We start from the raw sequence: 7,749 nt of genomic DNA, 5'->3' as shown, positions 1-7,749 counted from the left end.
ATATATATGTATGTGTGTTTGTGTGTCTGTGTTTGTCCCACCACCATCGCCTGACAACCGATGTTGGTGTGTTTAGGTCCCCGTAACTTAGCGGTTCGGCAAAACAGATCAATAGAATAAGTACTAGGCTTACAAAGAATAAGTCCTGGGGTCGATTTGCTCGACTAAAGGTGATGCTCCAGCATGGCCGCAGTCAAATGACTGAAACAAGTAAAAGAGTAAACAGTAAAGAGAGAGCATACACTGTAAAAAACATTCCTTCTGCAGGCAGCAGAGGCTGTTTAGAAATTACTTGCCATTATAGAAAACATATGCAGGGAAGAAGCTTTGAGTTCATAGTAGCCACTAGAATAGACATGACACAAATATTAGCAAACTTATCAGTAGCTCTACCTGAGATACAGCAATCACTGCTACTTTCAGTAATGACCACAACGTCAACAACATCACGATTATTACATCCACCAATACTAAAAATACAACTGTTGACAGGACGATCATTAAACCATGTCTTAATGATTCCATCATCCTCACAGACCACTACAATTAGCAAAACGAGAACGATTGTATATACTGTGACACTTTACTACTACTACTACTACTACTACTACTACTACTACTACTACTACTACTACTACTACTACTACTACTACTATTACTGCTGCTGCTGCTGCTGCTACAAATGTCACCTTCAATACGAGTACCAATATTGACACTAGCATTTATGCAATCCAGTAAATATCAGCATACTAAAAATCTCAATCATATTTCTAAACGTACGCAAAACATGGGAAACAATGCACACACACACACAAGCATGCAAGTATGTGTGTGTGTGTGTGTGTGTGTGCGCGCGCGAACGAGCGTGTGTGTGTATGCACGTGTGTGCACGCGCGCGTGCGAGAACTTGCAGACAAGCAGAAAATACAGAAGTACTCGATATTGAAACTGAATTGACAAAATATATCTATGAAGTTGAAAGTTCAAATTTCGTCACCCCAAGTTTCACGCCTCCGATTATTGAACAAACTGCTCCGTGATACAGGAAGTCGTTAATATGAATGTTCAGAAAACGAAAATGTAAAGAATATGCGATGAAATCGAATACATAAATAAATATGATTTGTTGATCAGGTGTCTATTATGAATTACATTTTCACATCAAATCTCGCAAAACTGCATATCACAGAGATATAAAAGCTTATCTGAAGAAACTTATTTCTGTAAAACATCAGCGATTGCATTGATTGAAACAACGTAAATTATCAAATGAATCATATAAACAAAAGCTGTTATCTACCAAACAGCACTCGAACAGTTCAAGCATAGCCTATGAAATACCTCTAATTGATATATAGGAATGATTAAAGAAACACTCAGTCAATCACCTATCAAAATTCAAGATCATCGAAGGATAGCATAAGGCTAAGTTTTCCAGCCACATGTGGTCCTCAGAAGAAACAGTTTTAATTGCTGTGCACAACGGAATATAGCTGAAAAATACAGAACATAGATTAACAGAGTAAAAACTTTAATCCAAGTGCAGTTGAAAAAGGACTAGTTAACTCCCTTGAAGCATCTAGATGTATATCATCCGTATGCCACACACGCGCGTGCACGCAGACAGGCACATGCAACTACAGCAAACAAACATATATTATAACTAGAAATAGATTCGCTAGGTGTGCGATAAAATACCGCATTAATTGCGGACCTTGATCGCATGCAGTAAAACTCCCTCTGTTAAATAACCCTATTGAGAATCATACTGCTAATGCAGAGCACGTTTGGTACAAGAAAAATAACTTGGAGCATGAAGTTGGTATTTCTTTCATTTAATACGTTACAAATGCTTCTGAACTCGATAATCAAGATCGGTGAATAACTACAAATTTTGAAATATACTTTCTACAATACATTAGAGCATAGGAACTAGCGATCGCATTTTCAGACAGGGTTGAAATGCAAATCAACTATAAGCAAGTAGTGTATGATGGACTCTCCCGTTGAAGACGGCATATGAGTGTTTAGGTTTTGCCGTACGACCTACACAAATGATTTGTTTATAGTAATCAAGTGTATATGCTGTACATTAGCTCAGTCCCTCCATTAAATTGAAGTTGGCTGAACAGGTTCCATGCGTCAGGTGTCGAAGTGATCGAGAGATGAAGTGTTTTGCTCATGAATACAATGTATCACGCGGTCTAAGAATTGAAACCACGATCTCACGATCGTGAGTGCAACACCCTAACCAATAAACCATGCTAATGGAAGAGGGAGAGATGAGGTGAAGTAGCTAGATAAATAAATGCAAAGTGTAGCTAGTGACACAAAGCAGCATAGTGAGTGAGAAACAACAGCGTTAGTAAGGGGTTAGAGTAGTCACAAAGTATACGGTTAAGGAGGATCTGCTTTTCCGTATAGCAGAACAAAACTAATTAACTTGTCACATGCATGTCTAATCCAATAAAAATATAGATATGCATGCATATCTTCGTAGTTAGTACCATCTTTCATCTGTTAATTTAAACGCATGCATACTCGCGAGGAGTCATAAACATCCAAATTTATAGAACATCAACGATGTACCTGCTGAAGGAAGAGAGGGAGAGAAAGAGAGACAGCATATGCTTATCAATCATTTAATCGATCGATCAATCAATCAATCAATCAATCAATCAATCAATCAATCAATCTATCTATCTATCTATCTATCTATCTAACTAACTAACTATTTGTCTATCTATCTATCTCTCTATCTCTCTCTCTATATATATGTATACACACACAAGTCTGTGTGTGAGTCTGTATGTGCGTAAATGTGCGTTTGCGCGCGTGTGTGTACATATCTGGGGCAACGTTCGGAATGAACTACAATAAGGATAAATTCTCTGAAGCAGAGAATATATATATATATTGGTGCATTCCTACAAATCGGCCAGCTTTACGACACACATCTATTCAGAGAAGACTAGTAAAAACATGGATGCATAATGTCATTATACTGGAAATACGAAAGCATGTGTGGGTGTGGGTGTGTGTGTGTGTGTGTGTGTGTGTGTGTGTGTGTGTGGGTGGATGTGTGGGTGTGTGTGTGCGTGTGTGTGTATGTTGTATACATATTGGTATGTGTAAATATTTGTAAGCATACGCCATAACAAATATATGTACGTATGTGTGGCTGTGTGAAATCTAATATAATTTGGAGTTAACATTTGGAAAGTTATGTATCAACATATTCTTTGGAAATACGAATGTAAAACACTCCACCGCCCCCAACATTATTAATATAATTAATCGTGGCTTCTGATTTCACTGATTCGACGTGTTGCTCAAAGATATAAACAGATTAATATCAAATTAATTAATATACTCAACACCTATTTAACCACGAATAAATACGCATGTATTCTCTGTCTTACCCTCACATTCTTTCTCTATCTTTCTCTCTCAGGTATTTCTTTCTCTGTCTATCTTACTGTCTGAATCTAAACTTCACATGAGCATATTCGCCTCAACTACATGTTTTATTTAATTTAAGAAAAATACTTTTTCTCCTTGTTTTATTTGCTCGTTTCATGCTACTTCACTGTTTCTCTAAATGTCAAACTCATAGTTTTGATCGTGAACTTAGCCCAACATCCTTTGTTTTGTTCCCGAAAAGCCATGGGCAAAACAAAAGATGTATTATTGGACCAACGATTATGGATTAAATATTTATTCACTCTCAAATCTATCTTCGAATTCTCTAATTTCTTTTCAAATTGTCAGATCCTGGAATGGCATATACATACATACATACATGATGGCTGCCCCCTCGTTATCGAGTATGGCCATTGCACGTAGCTTAACTTAACGGTGCTGTGATCGAATGTGACTTTTTAGCCCACCCAAAGATCTTCAATGTCAGAGTTGGCATCCAAAACTTTTACTGGCAATAGCTGGCTGTTGTTGTAATTGGGCTCCATGTACCTTTGCGTGTCGTTTAAGTCCTCCTGCTGAATCACACTCCCTTCCATATGCCCGACATACATACATACATACAACCGATATTCATATATATGGTCTACAGATGAGGTCCGGAGATTCTCAGTATAGAAGACACTTAGTAATGCTCAAATGATTCAAAATTAGACTTAACAGGGGATCAATTCTACGGAGTAAAGAATGGTTATAACAGGGACCAAGTTGAGCAGATATAGAGGCAATTATGCGGATAAGCAAATCAGATATATTAAATGTTCTTCTATTTCAATTTTCTTCGTTGTTTCAACTCTGTGTAAGTTGTATCGTCTGAAAGTCTACACTTCTTGCTTCCTCTCGTTTTGCTTGCATGCATACATACATACATACATACATACATACATACATACATACATACATACATACATGTTGTTGGCACTCCGTCGCTTATGACGTCGAGGGTTCCAGTTGACCCGATCAACGGAACAGCCTGCTCATGAAATTAACGTGCAAGTGGCTGAGCGCTCCACAGACACGTGTGCCCTTAACGTAGTTCTCGGGGATATTCAGCGTGACACAGTGTGACAAGGCTGACCCTTTGAATTACAGGCACACCAGAAACAGGAAGTAAGAGTGAGAGAAAGTTGTGGTGAAAGAGTACAGCAGGGTTCGCTACCATCCCCTGCCGGAGCCTCGTGGAGCTTTAGGTGTTTTCGCTCAATAAACACTCACAACGCCCGGTGTAGGAATCGAAACCGCGATCCTATGACCGCGAGTCCGCTCCCCTAACCACTGGGCCATTGCGCCTCCACAATGGCCCACATACATACATACATACATACATACATACATACATACATAAAATACATACATACATACAAACATACATACATATATATATATTGTATTTAATACCCAAACTGTTATATTTAATATATCTAATTAGTTATATTAAATTTGTTATATACTTATATAAGGCGTATCTGAGCTCATACTTTACGGACATTGAGTGCTCTTTCCTTTTTGCCGTCATAATACATTCTTGACGCATGCGTTATAAGAATGTTTCATAGCGTAAATATATATATATATTAGCGACAGAGGCCGTATTAATACCAAAAGGTAATATTTATCTCCACTTGAACGTGGATGTTCTGTTAGAACAGACGTCACTGCGGTATTTACCACGAGAGAATCTTTCCTATAGCCTTTTGGTGCAGAATGCACGCTTGTTCGTTTATATCGCCATCGGTGAGATAACTCCACACTAACTCCAGCACCGTGACCACCATATCACGTGATTTCGATCTTCTTTGATCTCATCGCTTATGTACGCTTAATCGCTAGAGATAGCAGCGACTCATCTCTTCGCTAGCGATATATAGAAAATCAGTGCCAGCAGGCACTGAGTCGTGATTAGACAGCTAGTGTATTCTCTTAATTTGTTCTGCGTTCCCATAGCCTGGATCCTTGGTGTCTTTTCTTGAAGATGTGTGTGCACAAGCTCACTATGTAGAATGTGGGTGTATCGACTTGCTTCTTCCGCACGTTAATCATTAGATAAATGCATACAAATGAATATTATATTAGTAACACATTTTTTTTTTAATGTTTACGACTTGTAAGCTCTGACCCAATATTATGAATGATGAAATAATTTATATTCCTTTGAGGGTTGTTCTTCCATAAATATGTTATCTAAAACGATTTTGGATAACATATTTTATAATGTCGAAGAGATTTGGCTATGACTTGAACAAAATGAAGGAACTGCGTAAACAATCAGTTGTTTGGAGTGCAGAAAGGGACGCAAACCATCCGGTAAAGTGAGCGACTACAGAGACATAAAAAATGTGCACGGATTCAACTTATTCTCGAATGCGAGAAGGCTCAAGAGGTTCACTGCTTACAGTGAAAACTCGGTGAACTAGGTCAGTTTTAGAAACAACTTAGTTAACAATTCTGATTTAAAATTAAAATCAAAAGAATTTAAGATATACCGGACTCTGTGGACCTTTATGAGAGATGAGATTTTATTTCTGGAAAATAAAATGCTTGACTTTCATTAAAAGCTCTACTCCTTTTAAGGTATTGAACATTATAAACATTTGGTTGTAAGAGAGAACACATTACATCTCAACGCTTCTAAAAGCAAGCTTTGCTTGTTTATTTACGTTTGTCGTAATTTGAATTTAACATGAGAGCGTCTCATAAAGCGAGATTTATATATTTTAATTTGCAGAGGAATTTGTAGTGGGTAGTTTAGCTTAATCGGCAAAAGCATCGCCACATGTAATGACGGGGTTGTGAGTCCGAGTCCACAGCTAGTCACCTACACTTTTCTGTGCAAAATAGGGATAGTTTATCCTGTTCAGGCTATATTATTAGCATTATTCTGCGATTGAGAATTTAAAAATCACTTCTTTAACTTTCTAAAAAAGACATCTCAACGTTTCTAAGAGCAAGCTTCGCTTGTTTATTTACGTTTGTCGTAATTTAAATTTAACATATATATATAGGATAAAATATCAAATTCATTGAGAGATTGTTTCGTATATTTCAAAAATAAAACGACTTAAATCTTACATATTAAAACTGAAAGTGTGTGTGTGTGTGGGTATGTCCTCGTTTTGCGTCAAAACGACTCGACAGATTTTTATTAAACTTCACACGCACATTGCTTATGTGTCTGGGGAGGTTTTAAGTATAAATTGATTTTGAAAAAATGTTCGGGCAAACGGCGGGAGGAATAATATTTGGGCGTGAGTGAATGGTGGGAGTAATTATATTTAAGCTTCCAAGGGAAATAACACATTCCCTCGTGGAAATAACTACCAAAGGAAAAAACCCCATTCATTTTCAGTATGCTTATTTCTTAGTATTTGAACTATTTTAGTTATTTTCTCAATTTATCCAATACAACGCTTAAACAAGTAAATAGTAATCTCCTAAACAATAGATCCACTTATTTCAGTTAGTGACTTATTCACGAATATACCAACACTAGCGCTGCTGAGGGTAATATTCTCTGGGAACGTACAAAAGCTTTTTTCAGAGTTAATTACTTTGAAATGTTATTATCTCATATCTGATTATTACGTAACATGCTTCACGATTTTAGTATACATACCTTATTAGTATTTTCTCCTAAAATCTGTATACTTTGGGAATGTATTAAAGCCCTTTCCGGGGCTACTGCGATTTTGTCATGGACCGAAACAAAGAGCCAACGTCTTGAGTGAGGGTTCATAGAAACAGGATAAGCTGCACTATAAAGAATAGTCATCCTCAAGGGGTTTGTAAAAGATTGAGCAACCTGGGGTAAATAAAGTAAAATAAACCGGCGATGTTATATGTATCCTAAATAAGACTTGTCATTGTACTCTATAGAGAAATATAAGTTGGAATGCTTCTAATTTCAGGTATTATTCTACTCGGTAAGCATTTCAACCTGCCTTACATAAACTGTATAATAGTGTATCTATCTATCTATCTATATATCTATCTATCTATCTATCTATCTATCTATCTATCTATCTATCTATCTATCTATCTGTATATCTGTATATCTGTATATCTGTCTGTCTGTCTGTCTGTCTGTCTATAATACACATCCATTTAAGCATATATATTTACATAAATATATCTACATGTACATATGTATGCGTGTACATACATATATATATACGTATGTATGTATATATATATATATATATATATATGCATATATTTGCATATGTATATATGTATATATATATATGCATATATATATATGTATGTATATAT

Source organism: Octopus bimaculoides, chromosome 7 (genome assembly GCF_001194135.2).
Source record: "Octopus bimaculoides isolate UCB-OBI-ISO-001 chromosome 7, ASM119413v2, whole genome shotgun sequence".
Taxonomy (NCBI): Eukaryota; Metazoa; Mollusca; class Cephalopoda; order Octopoda; family Octopodidae; genus Octopus; species Octopus bimaculoides.
Note: the sequence above shows the minus strand (reverse complement) of the source record.